Raw genomic sequence first — 23,707 nt, 5'->3', positions numbered from 1 at the left:
TTGTGATCTTCAGATGTTATTTTTTAAATTTATCTGTATCAGTGCTGTATGTGAAAAACTAGCTGAAAAACTCAAACTTTAGTTAAAATATTATTTTCCATCATTCATCAGAACAAAAAACACACAACAGACCTTTGACAGAATACAGCTGTTAAAAAGATTTAAAAGCTGTTCTTGTGGGTACTGGTCCTAGAATATCTAATATCATGAGTCTTGCAGGTAGATAGCTATGCCCTGGAAGTTTTATACTTATTTATTTCAAAACTAGTTGAAAGGTCTAGCTAAGATTTATTTTGAATAATAATATTCTTCTAGCAATAATATTCTTAGTGTTTAGACCTCATGTACTTGTGTGTCCCAAATAATCCTAGGGCAGAAACTATGCAGTGTTTTTTTTTATTTGTTCCCCTTCTAATTGTCAAGCATATTGATATATATTCTGTTTTATTTAACTTATGAATAAATCAATACTAAGAAACAATATTTTGATGGCATTAACATATACATGATGACCCAGATGCATTTCTGGTTAGGTAGCATTTTTTTCTAAATCCTATTTTCTGACCGACTTCATCCTTTCACCAAAACTTTGAATAATTGAATCAATTATATCAGATGAATCCTGTGATTACTGACTTACACATCCATATAATAAAATTAAATACTCACAAAAAGCAGGTTGAGGAATGAATTTCCTTAATTATGAACTTGAACAATTACTTTACAAGCAAATCAAATGTATTAGGTTATTAAAATGGTCAACCAACATACCCCCAAAAATGCCCATCATTAGTTATCAGGAAATGGCAAATCAAACCATCTCAATGGGAGAGATTCCAGTAGAGTTAAAGATTGAATAATTGGCGGCAGACTTGGCCCAGCAGTTAGGGCATCTGTCTACCACATGGGAGGTCCACGGTTCAAACCCCAGGCCTCCTTGGCCCATGTGGAGCTGGACCATGTGCAGTGCTGATACACGCAAGGAGTGCCCTGCCACGCAGGGGTGTCCCCACGCAGGGGAGCCCCACACACAAGGAGTGCATCCCGTAAGGAGAGTCACTCAGCACGCCTCAAAATGGCGCCGCCCACACGGAGAACTGACACGACAAGATGAGGCACCCAAAAGAAACACAAATTCTCATGCTGCTGACAACAACAGAAGCAGACGAAGAAGATGGAGCAAATAGACACAGAACAGACAACCGGGGTGAGGGGTGGGGAAGGGAAGAGAAATAAATAAATAAATAAATCTTTTTTAAAAAAAGATTGAATAATTGATTCCTCCTACGTCTTTTAATAAATGCTACTAAAATCCCTGGTAAGAAATCATGGAGCAGGTATCTGAGGAGTCTGAAAGATAAATTGCTAACAGCAAAATTAGAGAAGAAATATAGAACCCTTCCCCAAAAAATCTTGTGGTGAGCTTTGTGGGTTATTACCCCATTCAGTATCTCTTGGCCTGGATTCAAATGCAGTTCAAATCCCTGAGTGGAACACAGAGATGGGCGGAAAGAACTTCAAGAGAAGCCTTCTCTTTCTGGTCCTGAATACTAAAAACTTGAGAGGCGTCACTTGGTTTATTGAAATCATTTTTTTCTATCCCACAAATCTTTCAGAATATACTTTTTCTTAGGTCTGCACTTTCTTAGTTAATCCTATTCTTAGATGTTTCAAAATTCTATTTTGATGTTTCATATTTTTTATTTTAAAAAATATTTAGTCCCATACATTTTAGAGAATAATATCAAAGTCCTATGTATTTACCATGTAGTTTAAGATCAGATAAAATTGTACCTCAGTGTTTATCCTTCCCCAAATCCATTTTCCTGCTTCGTACCTCAGATTAAACTCTACCCTGAATTATTTTCTATCATTTTCATGCCTATTTTTATATCTTTCACACATATTTTTCTACATTATATTTTCATAATTATTTTTTTTCATTTGTGACAGCAAAACACAGGCATACATTTGAAAAGTTCAAGATCTCTCTCTCTCATGTCCATGTGTGTTTAGATTGTTTAAGTTTCTATCGGCATAAGGTGAGAGAAACCCAACTCAGCTATTGTAAGTAAAAATTATGAGAGAGGAGAATTTATTGTGAAAATGCTGGGATAAATCACAGAATAAAATAATCCCTTTAGACACTTTAGCAGATCTAGAATCTGTGCTGTTTATAATGAGGATCCTGAACTTCACTCTCTAGTGTGTTCTCTCTCTTATTCTCTCACTCTTTCTCTTCTGCTCCTGTTTGTTCTATCTCAATTATTCATCTCTGCTTTTCTGTCTGTTTGGCTTTTCTAAGCAGATGGGCCTTCTTCATGTTTTGGGGTATGTGGCCATAGCTGGTTCATGGTTGCCATCATTCAACTTAGTTATTACCATCACCATATTCAAAATCTTACACAAAGTTCTGTTGCTTTAGTGTAGGTCAGAAGACATTCTTTGGATTATACATTATATTTGGGAGTCAGAATTCTGTGTTGGTCCAGGGAAGGATCTCTGGCCAAGTAGCAGTGATAAAAAAGCTATCAATTATGAAACTAATATTATAATTTGAGTGTAAAATCCAAATTTGAAACATTTGAGTTTATGTATCTTAGTGCTTATGAGATAAATGTAATTTTAATAGTTTATCATTTTATTTTCTTGTATATCCAAAACATGCAGTGATAACATATGTAAAATACAATTTTTTCTTTTCAATAGTTATGTCTCTCCTTTTACCATATCTTAATTGCATTATGGAAGGTTGTTCTAATAATGTTAAATAATAATGATAATACTGTAATTTTCCCCCATATTTTGAAAGAGAAAGCTTTTTTGAATATTCTCATGAGAAATACATTAAATTATAATCTTATGGAAGTTCATTACATTCCTAATTTACAGTATTTTTAAATGAGAATTGTATTGTTTGTCTCACTGGCATGTTCTTATGCTCTTATTTGAGCTATTGATTTTTTTAGTTCATAGACATTAATTATAATTAAAACGTCTTTGTCATCTTAAAATAAATATACTTAATTGTGTTCAATTATTTGTACAATACATGATTGAATATGAATTGCAATTTGATTATAAGAATTCTTTCTTTTTAAATTTTTAAAAATTTATTTCTCTCCCCTTCCCCTTGTCCCAGTTGTCTGCTTTCTGTGTCCATTCACTATGTGTTATTCTGTGTCCACTTGTGTTCTTGTTAGCAGCACTGGTAATCTGTGTCTCTTTTTGTTGCATCATCTTGCTGCATCAGCTATCCGTATATGCTGCCACACTCCTGGGCAGGCTGCACTTTTTTTGCACGGGGTGGCTCTCCGTACAGGGTACACTACTTGTGCGTGGGGCTCCCCAACACGGGGGTCACTCCTGTATGGCAGGGCACTCCTTGCGTGCATCAGCACTGCATGTGGGCCAGCTTCACTACCCAGGTCAGAAGGCCCTGGGTTTGAATGTTGGGCCTCCCACGTGATAGGCGGATGCTCTATCCATTGAGCCAAATCCACTTCCCTGATTATAAGAATTCTTATACCTATATTTTTTATTTTACCTTTTTAATTTATTTTTATATTTTCAGTCAGTATTTATTTAATTCAGTTTGTTAGTTTCTGGTACCAAAGTTATATTAGCTTTACAAAATGAGCCAATATGTGTGATTACCAAGTAAATTGACTTTTATCAGGTTTATTTCTTCTCATGAGTGTTCTTTGGCTTTCTGAATTTCTCAAACATTTTCTTAGAGCAACTCAAATAGAAACTGTCATACCATACTTTCAATTCTTACAAATGATACATAACAAATTATGATGAACTGAAATTTAAAGGCTAGGAAAAAATGTCATATTCAGATAAAAATTGCATGCCAATCCAAGGTAATAGTGTTGATGACTGACTGGGAATCAAATGTAAATGATAAGCAGGTAAAGTGGAGAAATTCATTACATCCAAATTTATGTTGTTCTGAAATTGCATTGAGGAAAGGACAATTGAATTGGACCTAACCAAATGACGACCTGAAGTCCCACTAAAATTGACTTGATCCATAATTTATAATGCTCCTAAGCAGTTAGAACTCCCAAATTCTCCTGCAATATATTTTTGAAGCCAGGGTCTCAAACTTTATTTATCAAGTTATTGAAGCTTTAATATAGCTTATGTAATTCATATAAATTAATAATGAAGAATTTAAAAATAGGTAAAAGAAATCATCCAGTTCTGCCAGTAAAAGTTCCTATTATCATGTAATCTATATATGGCCATATGGGTTTTTTCCTCAATATTTTTACAAAGTAAATTGGTTTTGCCATAATTTTACATTGTACATATGCTTAAAAAATATGTCCTTCTGTTTTCTGAAATGTAGGCTATGCATTGAAGCATTTTATAGTGGGGAAAAAAATTCCTCAAAGCCTTACACTTTTGGCTGCTTAGAAATAAGATTTTCATTGCAAGTATAGCAATTCCTGTGGTGAGATAAACAGAGTTTCACTTTTTATGGTACATTTTCTACTAATGATAACATTGAAATATATTCTATATAATGTAATTATAAAAAGTAGTCTTATTTTTATAATCCATAGTAATTCTTTTTAGGCATAGGACATTTTTTCATATGCATTTCATTAGGTCCATTTTCTTATAACATATCATTTTCATTTATAATTCAGACAGGTGGTTTTAGTACATAATTTTCTGTTTTAGCTTTTGTATATGAGAGGGTTCTTGAAGAACAGGCTTTCCTTCTAAACAGTAATTTAAGTAATATATTTATAATAATCAAAAATGACAATGTAGAGCAAAATGTTTTTATTTGCTTCTAAACTGAAATGTTTGGTAATAATTGGGAAAATATTTAAAGAAAACATAGAACATAGTTAGGTTAAAAATAGTTTTATTTTCTTTTACAGAGTTTGGTTAATGTACATATTAGTTAAAATGCTTTAAAAATATTACTCAGATCATTCCATTCTGAATGTATTAGTGGTACTTTCCATTGTGTTCAATGAAAATTGAAAACTGGATCCCTGGAAAATTCATTCTGGTTTGATTATTTTTTACAATTCTTTGCTAAGTGTCTGTATTTGCAGAAATATAATACAGGTCAAGTAATTTATATACATTTTTTAAACAGGCATTTGTTATGTAAATAAGTACTCTTCATCTCTCTAAAGCTTTAACTATGGATAGTTTAAATTTTGCTGTTGTTCTTCATTCTCTGTTCTTTTGGCGGTACGTGACACATAATAATTTGCCTTTGCTATGCATTCATATTTATAATACTATCGACCAGTGGAGTTGGTAAAAAATGCTTTTTAAACAGTCAGTAGCTGGAGACATGACCTCTGGGAGATGACAGAAAAATGTCTTGTTTGTAGGTTATTGACTAGTTCATTTTGAAGCTCAGCAATTATCTCGAGGTGTTTATTTTATATTGTCAAGAATTTAAGCGGCATCATCATTAGTATTTCTGTGACTCTAACTGTAATGTGGCAAAAGACATGAAAATTAGGTCAATGCCTGTTCCAACTACAAAATCTTTCACATCAGGGTAGACATTTCATTATTTGTTTTCAAAGAGAACAGTTTCAGCTAAGGACACAAGACAGGGTAAAATTTGGTCACAAGTTCTTAAAACATCTATTGGACAAAAACACAGGCTCTTACCTAATGGTTATGAGGAGCTTTCCTGAAGGAAAGTTGAAGCAGATCATTTAGAAATTTGTAATATTGTCAGCCATGTGGAATCCCCAACAATACATTCATCCTGTTTGAATGCATCCTAATACATGGATTCTTAAAAATAATACATATTATTCATTTTAAAGATTTAAACAGTTGTTTGTTTTTTAATTTATTTGGATAGTGTTTGTTTGGAAGATTCATCTTGCATGGTAAGGTATGCAGGCTTATACACAATGACAATGCCTAGAAAAGTATCATTCCATTTGAAAGATTACCATCGAAATGATCATAATGCTCAATTTCTTTATGAGCTATGGTTTATGCATGTTATTGATATTAATTCCAAACACCATAATTTATGGAGAATTTATTTTTTAAATAATCGACAAATTGTTTTGTAAGTATTGTTAGTTCTTAGCTATTTGTTTATAGTGAAAATTTTACAGGTTATGAAATTTTATTTGTAGTCCTATTTCATTTTATCAGACACTATTAAAGTTCTATGAGTTTCTATATATTACTTAATGTAAGTGAATCTAATTTCTAATTCAAGCACTGAAACCCAGTTTTTACATTACTAAGCATCTCCTATGTGACAATCAATAAGTAGGCATTCAAAGATGCATAAAAGGACTAGGACCTTGCCATCAAGGAGCTTCCATAGGAGAAATGAATAAGAATACCTTATTGAAAAAATGAGTGCTTTGTGGAATAGCAAGAGTGGAAAAGGCAGAGAAATGTCTGATCCCCATTTCTGAGAAAAGAAAAGAGAGGGTCTGAAGTTGAGTTGTATCCTCCTCAGAGTAAGCTAAACTTACCTAAAACTTGGAACATTTTTCAAGGAGGAGATAAAATTAAGGTAGGTGATGATGATAAAAAGAAAAGTATGGGAAAGCTGAAACAAAAGTTGCAAGCAAGGTATAGTATAAACAGACTGAAGAAAAGAGAAGGGTCGAGCAGTTTAGGTAATATATTCAGACAGAATGGGATTCAAAGACAGAAACCTTTTGAAGTGTGGAAGGAAATAAGGATTTGGGGTGAAGAGCATTCAGAAAATCAGTGAAAGGGAGTGGATAAGAAAAAGCATGAACAAGGACAAGAAGGCTTCATAGAGGTGGTGTTTTAGTTGCCAAAGTGCTGCCCTTGCAAGGTACCAGGAGTCTGTGAATTTTCTAATGGAGATTTATTTTAGGTAAAAGGTTACAGTTCCAAGGCCATGAAATGCTAAAATTGAGGCATCAGCAGAACTGCTTTCTCACCAAAGTCATTATTAACTATTAACCCTGGAGTGTTGGGGCATGTGAAGCAAGATGGCTGCCAATCTCTGCTGAGGTTTCAGACTTCCCCTCTGGACTCACCCTTTCCTTTTGAGCTGCTCAGAGGAATTCCTCTTGAGCTGCTTAGTAGGTTCAGCCTCTTGGGGTTTCATGCTTAAGCAATCCTCTTACATGGCAGGATCAAATATGGCAGCTTCCTTTTCCTATCTGAATGGATCTCTCTCTGTGTTTCCATTTATATCCGACCCAGCAAGGGGACAGAGACTCAATCTGAGTCACACCTCACTGATATAGTCTAATCAAAAGCCTTAAATTGATCTTATCAAGTAATCTAATCAAAGGTCCCTCAACTGGATTGAATACAATCAAAGTGTGTGACACCCAGAGGAATAGATTAGTTTACAAACCTAATATTTCTCTTTTTGGGATTCATAAATTAATTTCAAATAGCCACAGGTGATGACAATTGTGCTGCATCAAAGAATTGATAGACGTGTTTATGAGAAAAACAAAAGGCATTTTTTTTCATGTTTCCACTTTTCATTTAATGACAATTACATATTCTTTTTTGAATAATGAAAGTAGGACCATACAACATTTATTCATAGGCAGTAAATAAAAACCTGGCCATCCTTTACTTGATCTTGTACAGACATGAGTACTATCCATGTCCATAATTAATTCTCCTCAATGACTGGTCATTTGTAGTAGAGATGGACTATGATACCAGCCCCTTTCTCTTGCTTTTCCCTGGATGCTGCACAATGTTTTACTAGACTCTGGAGATTCAAAATAGTTGATTCAGACAGTTTCTGCCAGTTTAACAGCTGCTCTGGTGGAGGGAGTAATTCCTGGAACTTCCTACTCCACCCTTTCCCCACAATTCATCAAGTACTAAATTTTAATTTTTTTGTTTATTTCATTTCAGTCCTGGTCCCTACAGCATTTTTCTCACTGACCATTCATTTTCTAATTTGGAGTCCCACCTATTCCTTTGCTTTATCTTCAATTCCTGGACCTCATTTTTTCCATGTTGACACCCTAAGTCCTTTGCCAGATGTGCCCCCTTTTATACTTAGCATCTCCCTCAGAGCCCTTAGACCTCCTTGGCTCCTTACTGTCTCTAAGTTCTTCTATTTTGCTCTATGGTCTCATAGCTAGAGTTCCTTCATTGCTCCTAGAGGAAAGCTTTGCTGCTCTTTTTCACATTAATTATGTGGAACATGTACTTTTTCATTTTCTTACTTATTCTGAATGAATTGAGCACTGCTGGACTAGATATTAGTGGGTAATCCCTTCTGAATGGTAAGGAGAGTAGAAGTAGGCAGTAATAAACTTTCAGGTTTATAACCCAAGAATCCATACTCTATTGCTACCACAGTGACTTTACCTTAAACTATTCTGCATCCATGTCTCCCCTGGCTTCTAGAGACTAACCTGTTTCAGCAACACTCCTACAACTTTTAACACTCCCCTGTTAGACCAAGAGATATCTCTCTTTTAAGAAGTGAAGCCTTCTGTGAACTGCCACCTTGGACTCCCTGGACCATGTCTGTACTTTTTCTGCCTCCCATAGCCTCCATGCCTCATTGTAGCTCAAACCCACCTAAAGCAGCTCCAACCTAACCAGGCTTACAAAGAATGTCTGCAGACAATTTCCAAGATCTCCTACCATTAGATCCCTCCACATGCTAATTTATCACCATGGCAACATTTAGGCTTCCTGGGTACAGCTCTGCTGGCCTCAGTCCCTTTAACGGACTAACACATAATTTGAGATATAACCATAGTTTTTTATTTCCTATTTTTATGGATGAGCTGTGCCCTCCAAAAAGACATGTTGAGATTCCTAACCCTCAGGAATTCAGAATATGATCTGATTTGGATCTAGGGGCATTACAGATGTACTTAATTAAGATGCAGACAGGTAGACCCCTAACCTAATATGACTGGTTCCTATAAGAAGAGGAGAAGAGACACAAAGAATGTCATGTGGCAATGGATACACTTAGGAAGACAATGGCAATGTGAAGACATTAATTTTTCACCATTAATTGTACTTTGTATGATATTAAAATTTCCATCCAAGATTCCTTTTTGTTAGTATTTGGCTGCTGTATCTTTGTCCATTGGTTTATTATCCTCATTTTGGTGTTTTTTTCTTTTAGGTGGTTTTAGCAAAATAGCAAATAACTAGAACTCACACACAAACAGACACACACATTTTCCTGAGAGGCCGGGAAATTTAAAAGTAGTGCAATGATTAAATGAGGATCACAGATATGCCAGGTTGTCATTGTCTTTATTTTTTTAATATTTTTAATTTATTGAAATATATAACTCATACATAAACATAAATAATAAGTGTAAAGTAATAGTTGTGAACTTACAACACAAACATATATAACATCATACAGGACTCTCATAACTCACCCTACCATCAATACTTTGCATTGTTGTTAAAACTTTTAAACTAATGATTAAAGAGCATTGTCAAAATATTACTACTAAACAAAGTATTTTCTTCCAACGCACCCTATTATTATCTTTATATAATTTATATATGAACATACATAAACAATAAGTGCAAGGTAAAAGTTGTGAACTTACAAAGCAAACATGTATAACATCATACAGGGGTCACATACATCAACCCTCCACCAATGCCTCGCATTGTCATGAGACATTTGCTACAAATTATGAAAGGATATTGTCAAAATCTTACTGCTAATTATAGTTCTTACCTTACGTTTGTAATATTTTCCCCCAACCCACCTTATTATTTTTAAATATATTTTGATGACAGAAGTGTAAACTTATAAAAAAACATGCACATGTGCAGAATTCCCAAACAACACCCCTTGATCAACATACCAGACTGTGGTGGAACATTTGTTACAGATAAACCAGCTGATGATGTAACTAGAAAATGACCTTGAATAAAAGAGTCAACTTGGACCAGCAGAATATCTCAGTCTACATATAATACCAGGAGTTAAAAACGCTTTTTGACCTGAATCAAGGTGGAAATGGAAAAGGACAAATGAGTTTATGTGGCTATGAGTCCAAAAAAGAACCGGGAGGTTATCAGAGGGGTTGCCCTTATGCACACCTCAGCAGAGTCCCAGAGACAGATAAAGTAGATATAACCCCAGGTATTGGTTCTTCTGAGGGCTACAGAGACCTACAGGTCCTATGGTCATGGCAGATGGCGTTCAGTGCCATGTCAGTTGGCCCTTCTATGGAGTTTGTGTTTCTGTGTGATGGAGCTGGACTCATATGTGATCTTTTTTCACAAGCCTCTCCTGTTACTTTACCAGAACTGTAGTTGGTGCTGGGGTTTAATATATACCCAGGGGATTTGAATCTCTGGACTGACCATATGATAGCCAGGCCCTGAGCCTCAACAGCCTCAACTTCAGCTCCTACACTCTTGTTTATTGGACTTACCCCACTCAGCTAAAATGGAGTTGAAGAAGGTCAACCACCACACCATGGAGCCAAGAGTGCCTACAACTGAAAGCAGGAGGATTGCACCCAGCATCCATGTGGAATCTAAACCCCCTCTGGATATAGATGTGGAGTGGACACAACCATTCCAAAGGTCCACAGGATGGAGGAATAGCATATGGATTAGAGTGGACTTACTGATATTCTATTCATGAACTATTTTGATTAGTAATTGAAGAAAATGTGGCATTGGTGTGGATAAAGTGGCCATGGTGGCTGCTGGGTATGGAGAATGGGAGGAAGAGATGAGATGTGGAGGCATTTTCAGGACTTGGAGTTGTACTGGGTGATGCTGCAGGGACAATTACCGGACATTATATGTCCTCCCATGGCCCACTGGATGGAACGTGGAAGAGTGTCAACTATGTGGACCATTGACCATGAGGTGCAGCAGTGCTCAGAGATGTACTCAACAAATGCAATGAATGTCTCATGATGATGGAGGAGATTGTTGCTATGGGGGGAGGAGGGGGTTTAGGGGTGTGGGGGGTATATGGAGACCTCATATTTTTTAATGTAATATTAAAAAAATAAATAAAGACAAAAAAAGTGGAAAAAAATCATGCATATGACAAAAAAAAAAAAAGATAATATCATCTGATTGTTACCATGCCCATAGCGTATATTTGGCTCACATTTTTCATACTTCTCTATTATCAACACAGTACATCTTTGGCATAAATCCAAGAATATTATATTATTACTGCTGAACACAGTCCATAGGTGACTTCAGTTGTATTTTTCCCATGCTTCTCCACATTCCCAACACCCTGCAGGATTAATGTACATTTGGTCTAGCTCACAAAGGACACTCTTGCACCTGTTCCATCAACCATAATTCTCATCCACCTCTTGGTTTATTGTGCTATTCAGTTCCTAGATTATTCTCTAGCATTTTGTTATTTGGCATTTATATACCTAGAGTACCATTTGAGCCGCATGTTCATTTACAAAGTAGCTATTAAACACTATTTTTTACCACCCACTTTATACATGTCCACAATTTTACAGTAAAGCTAATTAAAACTTTTACATACATTAGATATCAGTAGTCCATCTCAGTTCTCCTCTCATCTCCTTTAAAAATCCATCACCTAGCACGAGGTCTTGAAGATATTTTCCTATAATTTCTTCTGGAGGCTTTATGGTTCTTGTTTTTATTTTTAGATTTTTGATCCATTTTGAGTTAATTTTTGCATAAGGTGTGAGATAGGGGTCCTCTTTCCTTCTTTTGGCTATGGATATCCAGGTCTTTTAGCACCCTTTGTTGAAAAGACTCTTCTGCCCGAGCTGTGTGGATTTGATAAGCTAGTCAAAAATCACTTGACTATATATGTGAGGGTCTGTTTCTGAACCATCAGTTTGGTTCCCTTGGTCTACGTGTCTGTCTTTATGCCAGTACCATGCTGTTTTTACCACTATAGGTAGGCATTATTATTTAAAGTCTGGAGATGAGGGTTTGCTTTTCTTTTTAAGATGTTTCTGGCTATTCAGTACCCCTTACCCTTCCAAATAAATTTGATAATCATGTTTTGAAATTTTTTTTACATGCTGGTGGAATTTTTTTCGGGATTGCATTGAATCTATAGATCAGTTTGAGTAGAATTGACAGCTTAATAATATTTAGTCTTCCAATCCATGAGCATAGAATATTCTTTCAGTTACTTAGACCTTTTTAGATTTCTTTTAACACTGAATTGCAGTTTTCTGAATACAAGTGCTTTACATCATTGGTTATCTTTATTTCTATTTGAGTTTTATTTCTCATATTTTATTTTTACCACTCTTTTCACACTTTTAGTTACTTTTGTTGATATAATCTTCATTTCTAGACTCTCTTCCAGGCCTGCCTCTCCTCTCTTAACTTTTCAAGATCTAGCGCACCCTCAAGTGTTTCGAAAAAATCTAGTCACTTGCTTAGAAATTTTCTCAGTTTCTGTTTATCTATGAATATTCTAATCTTGCCCTCTGTTTTGAAAGACAGTCTTGTTGGATATAAGATTCTTGGCTGGATGTTTTTCACTTGTAGTATCTTAAATATATCAGACCACTGCCTTCATACCTCCATGGTTTCTGGTCAGAAATCAGCACTTAATCTTATTGGGTATCCCTTATATTTTATGCATTGCTTTTCTCTTGCAGTTCTCAAAATTCTCTCTTTGTCTTTGGCACCTGACATTCTGTTTAGTATGTGTCTTGGAGTTGATCTATATGGAATTTTTTGGATGGAAGTCCATTGTGCTTCTTGGATATTGGTATCTATATCCTTCAATAGGGTAGGGGAATTTTCCACCATTATTTCTTCAAATATTCCTTCTGCTACTTTTCCCTGCTCTTCCCCTTCTGGGACACCCATGACACATATGTTTGCACATCTTTTGCTGTCATTTATTTCCCTGAGACCATGTTCAATTCTTTCTATTCTTTTCTTCATCTGTTCTTTTGTATGTTTACTTTCACAGACCATTTCTTCAAGCTCACCAATCCTTTCTTCTACCCCATTAAATCTGCAATTATATGACTCCAATGTTTTTAAATTTCATTTATTGTAAATTTCATCCCCATGAGCTCTGCTATTTTTCAGTGTATGCTTTCAAGTTCTTCTTTATGCTTATCCAATATCTTCTTAATATCCTTAATCTCTTTAGCCATCTCATTGAATTTATTAAGAAGATTTGTTTGAACATCTGTGATTCATTGTCTCAACTCCTTTATGTCATCTGGAGGTATATCTTGTTCCATTAACTGAGCCATATCTTCCTGTTTCTTGCTATGGATTATAATTTTTTGTTGGTGTCTTGGCATTGGCTTACTAGAGTATTTATTCTGGGTGCCATTTTTCTCTTTAGTTTAGGACTTTCTGCCCTTAATCTACCTTGTTGGCTGTGCAGTAGGTGCCAATGATGTAGCTGGTGCTATAAACTTTGGAGTCTCAAGCTGATTTCAATGCCCCAGGGACCAATGAAGCATCTCCCAACTTTCTCCTTTACCAGGGGTAGGGACTGAGCCACAGGTGTGTAGAATAACACAGGTGTGTGGAATAATTAAAGTCATGCAGGCCTAGACTGTAGTTGCCCTGAGAGATTGATGAAGCTTCACACCCCTTTCTCTCCTGCCTATGCCTGAGATGGATCTGCAGGTGTGGCAACAATCTATGCAGTGTGGGTCCAAGATGACTGCAGTTGCCCCAGTAAACTCCCATTCATTCAGTCTGTGGCAGCCAAATGTACCAGCAGTTATCTGGATAGGGTAGTGCAGGGCCCCACAGCCTCCTCCCTGACAGAGGTGTGGCTGAAGCCTAGCCTAGGGCTGCAGGCTGATCTGGGTGAAAGAAACTGGTTCCTAACATCACTGTGATTTTTGGTCAGCCTGGCTTTCCCTCAGGCTGAGGGCAGGGTCAAAATGGTGGCCATGGACCTCTTTCCTACTTGGACATCCTAACTGTTCCTAGGATTATACCTTAGCCAGCTGAGTCTACTAATCAATAGCCAAAATCGGTGGCCACCCCTCTCTTCCTCTTCTGTTTTTTGGAAATGGAGCTTCAATTCCAGCCACAGAGTATCTCCTGGGGTGGCTTGCATTGCAAAAGTAAGATAATCACCGGCCTCCATGGCTTGATCAGTAATTTCCTGGAGAGGTTGGCACAGGTCCCTGCAGTTTCCTCCCTACTGGTGGTGGCACTGGACCCTCAGCTAGAGCTGCAATCTGATTTGCATGGAAAGAAGCTGGTCCCAACCAGTACTATCATTTTCTGTCTGCCCCACTTCCCCTCATGCCAGGCCAGAGTTAAGATGGCAGCCACTGGCCTCTGTCTGACTTGGACAAGCTCAAACTTTTGTTGTTCTCAGGATTATACTTTATTTATTTATCAGTAGCTGAAGTTGGTGCCCAACCATCCTTTCCACCCCTGTTTTTGGAAAGTGGATCTTTCAATTCCAGCACAGAACAGCTCCCTAGGTGACTTATGCCTCCAGTGCAGGATGGGCACTGACCTCCATGGCATGTAGTCTCTACTTAATCTTCCTTGCAGATGGGCAGTCTTCTCCTTCCATTCCTTCAAGGATGTGGCAGGATGCTCTTCTGGTCTCTCAGAGCCCCCAAACTGGTGCTTCAGGTAGTTCCAGAAAGCTCTGGGTGTTTATTAACTGCACTGTAGTAGGAGTTGACTCTAGGAGCTCCTTACTCTGCTACCATCTTGCTCCTCAGTCAACAAAAAGCATTTTTTAAATGCATGTTTTATTTATTTATAAAAGATACATAGATCGCACAAAATGTTACATTAAAAATATAGGGTAGTCTAGTTATGTAAATGTCAACTGCCAGAATGCTAAAGAATAATCTAGGAACTAAATAGCACAGTAAACCAAGAAGTGTATGAGAATTGTGGTTGATGGTATATGGACAACCCAGAGATTCAAGTATCCTGGACATACACCCACCAACTCCAGCACCAATAAAAGGGACAGAAGAGGCATGCATAGAGAGTCACATCTCAGTCCAACTCTGTCACACTAGGGAGCACAAAGTCCAAAATAGGGCCCACTGGCAAGGCACCAAACTCTGGGGCCATCTGCCATGAACATAGGACCTGGCATCTTCATAGCCCTCAGAAGCACCACTACCTTGGGTAGTATCCACTTTGGCTGTCTATGAGATCCTGCTGAGACATGCATAAGTGCCTGCCCTATGACGACCTCCTGGCTTATTTTGAAGTCTCTTAACCATATCACCTCATTTGTCTTTACCATTTCCTCCTTTTAATCAAGGTCTTTTTCCAGCTGTGCCACCAGCTGATGCTTGCTTGTAACCCCTTGGTGTCAGGGAGGCTCATCCCTGGGTCGTGTCCCATGCTGGGGAGAAGGTAATGCATTTATATGCTGAGTTTGGCTTAGAGAGTGGCCACATTTCAGCAACAAGGAGGCTCTCAGGAGGTACTCTTAGGCAACCTGCAACACTAGGCCAAGATGAAATTTCAAGTGCAAAGCCTCACAAGTCAAGTCATCAATATAAACGGCCCATCAATGAACCATCCTTCTTCACTGGTCATTGCCCCTTCACTTAGGGGATTATTGCTGTTCCAATAGAGAATGTGGCAGGGATGGGAACCAGGCACTCCCTCAGTTGTTGTGGGAAACTCTACCCACTGTGGCAATACCCAATGAACATTTGAAAATATCTGTATACCCTATATGCATGCCTAGGCAAACTCCCTTTCATGCATCCCCCATCAATGACACCCCACACCAATGCTCCTCCCCTGCCATAGTTGAACCCCTCTGTGATCTGAAACTTCTTAAAAAATGAAGTTATATACATTGCCAAATTCAATTAATAGGAAAATGAAATAGCAATGATAGGTTTAAACATAAGAAATAAAATATGTAATAATTTAGAAAAACTAAAATAAAATAATATTGGAGTATCAAAAAAGTGCAAAATATTAAAATAATTTTGATGTTTTGCTTTTCATCACTAAAATAACTCTTGTCCTATATATAAAATGACAATTTCTTCCATTTCTTCCTTAGTGTATTACTTTTATTTATTTATTTTTCATTACATCTTCAAAGAAGTTTTAGGTCACAATAAAGTAACATACAGAATATAGGGGACTCCTACATGCCCAATATCTTCTCCTTTCCCCCTCCGCCACATTATTGATCTATTTACATGCAGATGGTACATTTGTTTCAACTGATGTACAAATATTGAAACATAGCTACTAACCATGGTCAGTTGTTTACATTATGCTTTACATTTTAGACCATATACATTTATAAATTTTTTGGTGATATTTAACATGGCCTATATCCACCATTGTAAGATCATGGAGCACACTTCCATTGTCCCCTAACTACCTCCCCTTCAATCTATTCTATTCCTCCCTCCCACTCCCCTCAGAGCCCACAGCGACCACCAGGCTTCACTGCATGAATGGTAAGAGTCATAGATACTTGCAACACGATGAGGGCTTGACACACTAATCTGTCCTCTCCTATTAGGAACCACCCATGCTCTTGAGAGACATCCTTCCCTCTGTTTGAGAACACATTGGGTCTCCCCAGGATGGGAGTACAACACCTTCCCACTCATTATATGGATCTCCACCCACTGATATAGCACACTATGGCAAGATGAACTTTCATACACTCTCTAGAAACCTGCCCCTGGTGAGCCCTGTGCCAAATACCCTCTTCCAATACCGTAAATTGTTAACCCTTCCTTGTCACATTGCCAAGAATTTTGTCAACATTGTAGTTTCAACCATATATCTGCCAATACCCTGTGCTCACTTGCTCCCTCCCCCAACCCTCCCCGCAGTTCCATGTATCATTGGACCCATCCCCCCAACCTAACCCCCTGTCCAGCTTGCACCACCCAACCCAATAGTAACCCTATACTCCTGTTACATCCCTTCACTGCACAAATACTCACTTCACCTTATCATAGATTTTGCCTATGTAGGCATTGGATCACACCCATCTCCTCTCTTTCTATTTCCTATAAACCTATCTTTCAGACTCTAGCTCTCTGAGATGACTTGATTTGCTTAATTCATATCAGAGAGGTCATGTAATATTTGTCCTTCAATGCTGGTTTGCTTCACTTAGCATGAGGTCCTCAAGATACATCCATGCTATCCTATGTGAGCACTTCTTATAGCTGAATAGTATCCCATTGAATGTACATACTACATTTTGTTTATCCATTCATCTGTTGATGGGCATTTGGGTTGATTCCAACTTTTGGCAATAGTGAATAATGCTGCTGTGAGTATTGTTGTGCTTATATCTGCTCATGTTCTTGTTTTCAATTCTTCTGGGTATATACCCAGCAATGGAATTGCTGGATCATATGGCATATCTATCGTTAGTTTTTTGAGGAACAACCAAATTGTCCTCCACAATGACTGGACCATTCTGCATTCCCACTGTTAGTGGATGAGGGTTCCCATTCCTCCACATCCTCTCGAACACTTGTAGTCCTCTTTTTTAAATATCTACTAATCTAATGGGTGTAAGATGGTATCTCATCATTTTAATTTGCATTTCCCTAATAGCTAGTGATGTAGAGCATCTTTTCATGTGCTTTTTAGCCATTTATATTTCTTCTTTGGTGAAGGGTCTGTTCAAATCATATGCCCATTTTTCAAATGGGTTGTCTTTTTATTTTTGAGATATAGGATTTCTTTATATATACTGGATATTAGGCTCCTATCAAATATATGGATACCAAATATTTTTTCCCATTGGGTGGGCTGTCTTTTCACTTTCTTGACAAACTCCTTTGAGGTGCAAAAGGTTTTCATTTTGAAGAGGTCTCATTTTTTCTATCTTTTCTTTCACTGCTTGTTCTTTGGGTGTGAAGGTAATGAGGCCATTTCCATTTCTTTTTCCAGATCTTAGAGGCAAAACTTTTAGTATTTTGCCATTGAATATAGATTTTAGCTGTGGATTTTTCATATATACACTTTACCATGTTCAGAAAGTTTCCTTCTGTTCCTGTCTTTTGTGGTGTGTTATCAGCAAAGGGTGTTGTATTTTCCTGCATCTAAAGAGATGATCATGTGATGTTTTTCTTTTGATCTGTTTATGTGGTATATTACTTTGACTGATTTTCTTACGTAAAACCATCTTTGTATACCCAGGATGAAAACCACCTGGTGATGGTGTATAATTCATTTGATGGATTGTTGAATATGATCAGCAAGTATTGTGTTGAGGATTTTAGCATCTGGGCTCATTAGAGAGATGGGTCTGTAATTTTCCTTTCTTTTGACATCTTTGTTTGGCTTTGGTATTAGGTTATGTTGGCATCATAGAATGAATTAGGCAATGTTCCTTCTACTTCGAATTTTTGGAAGAGTTTAAGAAACATTGGTGTTAGTTCTTTCTGAAATGTTTAGTAGAATTCATTTGTGAAGCTCTCTGGTCCTGTGCTCTTCTTAGTTGGAAGCATTTAAGGACTGATTCTATCATTTTACTTGTGTTTGTTCTGTTGAGTTCATCAAATTCTTCTTTTGTCAATGGAATCTGCTTGTGTACTTCTAGGAATTTGTCTGTCTCCTCTAAATTGTCCTTCTCGTTGGCATGTAATTTTTTAAGTATCCTCTATGATACTCTAGTTCTGTGGGGACAGGTTTATATCCCTTTCCTCATTTCTTATTTTTTGTATTTACATCTCTTCACTTTTTTTCTTTGTTAGTCTAGCTAAAGGTTTGTCAATTTTATTGATCTTCTCAGAGAACCAGCTTTTGGTTTTGTTTATTTTTTCAAGTGCTTCCTTATTTTCTATTTCATTTAGTTCAGCTTGATCTTTGTTATTTCTTTATTTCTACTTCCTTTGAAGTTAGTTTGTTGTTCTTTTTCTAATTGTTTCAAGTGGGTGGTTAGGTCTTTGACTTGATATATGAATTTATGGCTATGAATTTCCCTCTTTGCACAGCTTTTTCTGAATCCCATCAGTTTTGATACGTTGCATTGTAATTTTCATTTGTTTCAAGGTACTTACTGATTTCTTTTTATATTTCCTCCTTGACCTACTGTTTGTCTAAGAGTGTGTTGCTTAACTTCCACATCTTTGCACCTAATCTGGTTCTCTGGCCCTTGCAGTTTCCAGCTTAATTGCATTCTTGTCAGAGAAATTATTTTGTATGATTCCAATCTTTCTGAGTTCATTGAGACTTTCTCTGTTGTCTTCTCTACCATATGTTCTATCTTGGAGAATCATCAATGTGCACTTGAGAAGAATATATACCCTGCTGTATTTGGGTATAGTGTTCTGTATATGTCTTTTAGGTACAGATACTCTAATATATTTTTCAAGTTCTCTGTTTCTTTATTAATTATCTGTTGAGATGTTCTGTCTAGTGGTGATAATGGTGTATTAAAGTCCTCCATGCTAATTGTAGAGGCATATATTTCTCCACTTAGTTTTTACAGTGTTTGCTTCATGCATTTTGAGGCACCCTGGTTAGGTGCATAAATGTTTATGATTGTTCTTTATTTTTGAAAGATTTTACCTTTTACTAATATAAAGTGTACATCTTTTTCTCTTAAAATAGTTTCACATTTAAAGTCTATTTTGTCCAATATTAATATAGCTACTCCCACCCTTCTGTGGCTATTGTTTGCTTTTAAGATTGTTTTGCAGCCAATCACTTTCAACCTCCTTGAATCACCGGGTCTAAGGAGGGTTTCTTATTGACAGCATATAGATGGGTCATTTTTTCTTTTCCATTCTGCCAATCTGTGTCTGTTGACTAGTCAGTTTAATCCATTAACATTCAATGTTATTAGTCTCAAGGAATTGTTTACATTAGCCATATTTTCTTTGAACTTATATATGTCATATGTTGTTTTTATTTCTCTTTTTGTCTTTTTATTTGTTCTTACACTCTCCTCCAACTCTCTCTCCTGTTTTTCCTTTCAACCTACAGAACTCCCTTTAGTGTTTCTTGAAGCCCTGGTTTCTTTTTGGCATACTCTCTTAGATTCTGTTTATCTATGAATATTTTGCACTCTCCATCAGTTTTCAATGCCAGCTTTGCTGGATAGAGAACTCTTGGCTGAAAGTTTTTTCTTTAGTATTTTAACTATGTCTTTCCACTGCCTTCTTGCCTCTATGGCTTCAGATGAGAAATCAGCACTTAATCTTATTGAGCTTCCCTTGTATGTGACAGTTCTCCTTTCTCTTGCTGTCTTCAGTATTTTCTCTTTGTCTTGAGCATTGGACAGTTGATAAGTATATGTCTTTGTGTGGGCATGTTGAGATTTACACTCTTTTGGGTACACTGCACTTCCTGAACATGTATATCCATCTTCCTCAGTAGAGTTGGGAAGTTTTCAGCCATTATTTTCTCCAATACCTCTTATATCTCCTTTCCCTTCTCTTCTCCCTCTGGGATGCCTATAATGCATGTTTGGGAGTTTTGTGTTGTCATTCAAATCCCTATATACTAGCAGGAATTGAAAGCTCCACTTCCCCAAAACAAGGGGAAAGAGACAGTTGGGCACCAACTTCAGCTACTGATGAGTAAAGTCAGTAGGCTAAAGTATAATCCTAAGAACATCTAGAGTTGGAACATGTCCAAGTCAGAAAGAGGCTGTTAGCTGTCATCATAACTCTATGCATGGCACGAGAGGAAGTGGGGTGGACTGAAAATAACAGTGCTGGTATGGACCAGATTCTTTCCTTCCAAGTCATAAACCCAAGCCCCACTTCTGGCATGGAATTGGGGAGATCTGCACCAGCCTCTCTGGAAAATTACTGGCCAAGCTCTAGATTCCAGTGATTATCCTACCTTGGCAGTACAAGCCACCCCAGGAGCTATTCTGTGGAATTTGAAGCATACATAGAAAAATAACATCTTATGAGAATGAAAGGTGCAATAAGTGAAATTTTAGAAAACATTGGAATCATATAATAGCATAGTTGAGGAGACAGAAGAAAGGATTGATGAGCTTGATGACATGGCCTTTGAAAGTGAATATACAAAAGAACAGATGAAGAAAAGAATGGAAAAAATTGAACAAGTTCTCAGGGAACTAAATGACAGCAAATGATATGCAGAAGGAAAATTTCAAGAAATAATGGTAGAAAATTTATCAATACTATTGAAGGATATGGATATCCATATCCAAGAAGTGCAATTTACTCCCATCCAAAATAAAAATACAAATAGACCAATTCTGAGACACATACCAATCAGAATTACAAATGCCAAAGACAAAGAGAGAATTTTGAGAACAACAAGAGAAAAGTAATGCATAACATTTAAGGGATATCCAAAAAGAATAAATGCTGATTTCTGACCAGAAACCATGGAGGCAAGAAGACAGTGTTATGTTATATTTAAGACACTACAAGTGAAAAACTTCCAGCCAAGAATCTTATATCTAACCAAGATTGTCTTTCAAAAATGAGGACAAGTTTAGAATATTCACAGATAAACAGAAATAGAGAATTTCTAACCAAGACACCAGATTTTCAGGAAATTTAAAGGGTGTGTTAGAGCCTGAAAAGAAAAGAAAGGAGAGAGAGGACTGGAAGAAAGTCTAGAAATGAAGATTACATCAATAAAAGTAACAAAGTATGAAAAGAGTGGTGGAAATAAAATATGACAGATAAAACTCAAATAGTCAGGAATAAATGTATCCAATGATATAAAGCATTTGTATTCAGAAAACTGCAACTCGGTGTTAAAAGAAATAAAAAATGGTCTAAATAACTGGAAGAACATTCCATGCCATGATTGGAAGACTAAATATCATTAAGGTGTCAGTTCTACTCAAATTGATACAGATTCAATGTAATCCCTATAAAAATTCCACCAACATTTGTTTTAAATAAATGGAAAACATGATCATCAAATTTATTTGGAAAGATAAGGGGCCCTGAATAGCCAGAAACATTTGAAAAGGAAAAGTAAACTCTCATCTCCAGACCTTAAATAATATTACCTAGCTATAGTGATAAAAACAGCATGGTACTGGCATAAAGACAGTCACATAGACCAATGGAACCAAATTGATGGTTCAGAAACAAACCCTCACATGTATAGTCAAGTGATTTTTGCCTAGCTTGTCAAACCCATGCACAACTCGGGCAGAACAGCCCATTCACCAAATGGTACTGAAAGAATTGAATATCCATACCCAAAAGAAGGAAAGAGGACCCCTATCTCATACCATATCCAAAAAGTTACTCAAAATGGATCAAAAACCTAAAAATTTAAAAAGGGCATGGAGAAAGAGGAAAGAAAGACAAGAAAACAAATCAACAAACAAACCCACAAGCAAGCAGTCAAACAAAAACTAGGGAGAAACAGATTTCCCTCTAAGGCCCTGGTGGAGCTTCTCAGGCTGCTGGTATTTAATTTTCAGGCAGTCTTCCCACTGCAGCTTTTGAAGCAGGTTTTAGTGAGTAAACTCAGTTAAATTTTAAAACAAATGTAAACTTCCTTCCTTCCTTCCTTCCTTCCTTCCTTCCTTCCTTCCTTCCTTCCTTCCTTCCTTCCTTCCTTCCTTCCATCCTTCCTTCCTTCCTTCCTTCTTTCCTTCCTTCCTTCCTTCCTTCCTTCCTTCCTTCCTTCCTTCCTTCCTTCCTTCCTTCCTTCCTTCCTTCCTTCCTTCCTTCCTTCCTTCCTTCCTTCCTCCCTCTCTCCCTCCCTCCCTCCCTCTTTCTTTCTTCTTTTCTTGAAAAATAAGAGACCCAAGGGAAGCTAATATATAAGAATAGTATCTATGTTTTCCCTGTCCTCAAGTATTCAGCTAGATGTTTTATATCCCGCTGTGTCTGTACTCTGAGAGGAGCTGTGAATTGAAATAGGGGTCCTTGTATATTCAAGGTAGAAACTCCTCCACCGAGCTAAACTTTCTCTTTGGGTCAGTTAGTGCTTCAGAAAGCTAGTCTTCCCTGGAGCAGGTTTGACTCTGTGCAAGTGGATAAATTCCTGCTAATTAGGAATCTGTCCTTTCCCCCTTTCTAAATTTATTGCTTTCTCTCCCAGGGCAGCAGGACTCAGTAAGCCTGTGTGAGCATTTCCTTTTGAAATTCAAATAGAACCCTGGCGACTTAACTCACTGCAGAAAAAAAATGACTCTCAACCCTCTTGGAGAGCACCTACTCCTCCTAGGTGCTAAATACGCTCTTGGAAGTTTATTATATACTTCCTAATGTCCACCTCCCTTAGAGGACTTGCAATTTTGATAGTTTTCAGCACTTGACTAGTTAATTGCCTGAATCTGCTTTCTCCCAGGACAATTTTCCCTATCCCAAGGTGGTTAAGTGAATCAAGCTGCCTCAGCAGATTCACCTCTCCACTCCTCCTGGTGTCACCTCCAGCCAGCTGGAATACTCTTCTAGGCTCAAAAAGGAGGTGGAGGCAATCATACCCACAGAATGTAAACCGGTCTCCATCCTTCACCAGAACACTTCCTCTCCTGAAGAATGCCTCTTCTGGCTGGGGGTTGGATGACTGGCAGGAGTTTGGGCTCCCCATGGCTTCCTGCCCTGAGGGTAAGGCTTAGCCATTCCCTCAGCTCCAGCCTCAAGAGCCAGAAGCTCAGTTTTACCTTGAGCAATCAATCTCTTTGTCAGATGAAGGCCCGGGAAACTTCCTGCTCTGTGGGTTCCCAAAACAGCTCACTTGGGCAGGTTCTTGCTCCATTCAATTGACAAAATGCATTTTAAATGCAGGGAATTAATGTGAAAAATAACTATACCTAATTTTTCACTGA

The sequence above is a fragment of the Dasypus novemcinctus genome, chromosome 5, assembly GCF_030445035.2.
Source record: "Dasypus novemcinctus isolate mDasNov1 chromosome 5, mDasNov1.1.hap2, whole genome shotgun sequence".
Lineage (NCBI taxonomy): Eukaryota > Metazoa > Chordata > Mammalia > Cingulata > Dasypodidae > Dasypus > Dasypus novemcinctus.
The sequence above is the reverse complement of the archived record's forward strand: the minus strand, read 5'-3'. Positions refer to the sequence as shown.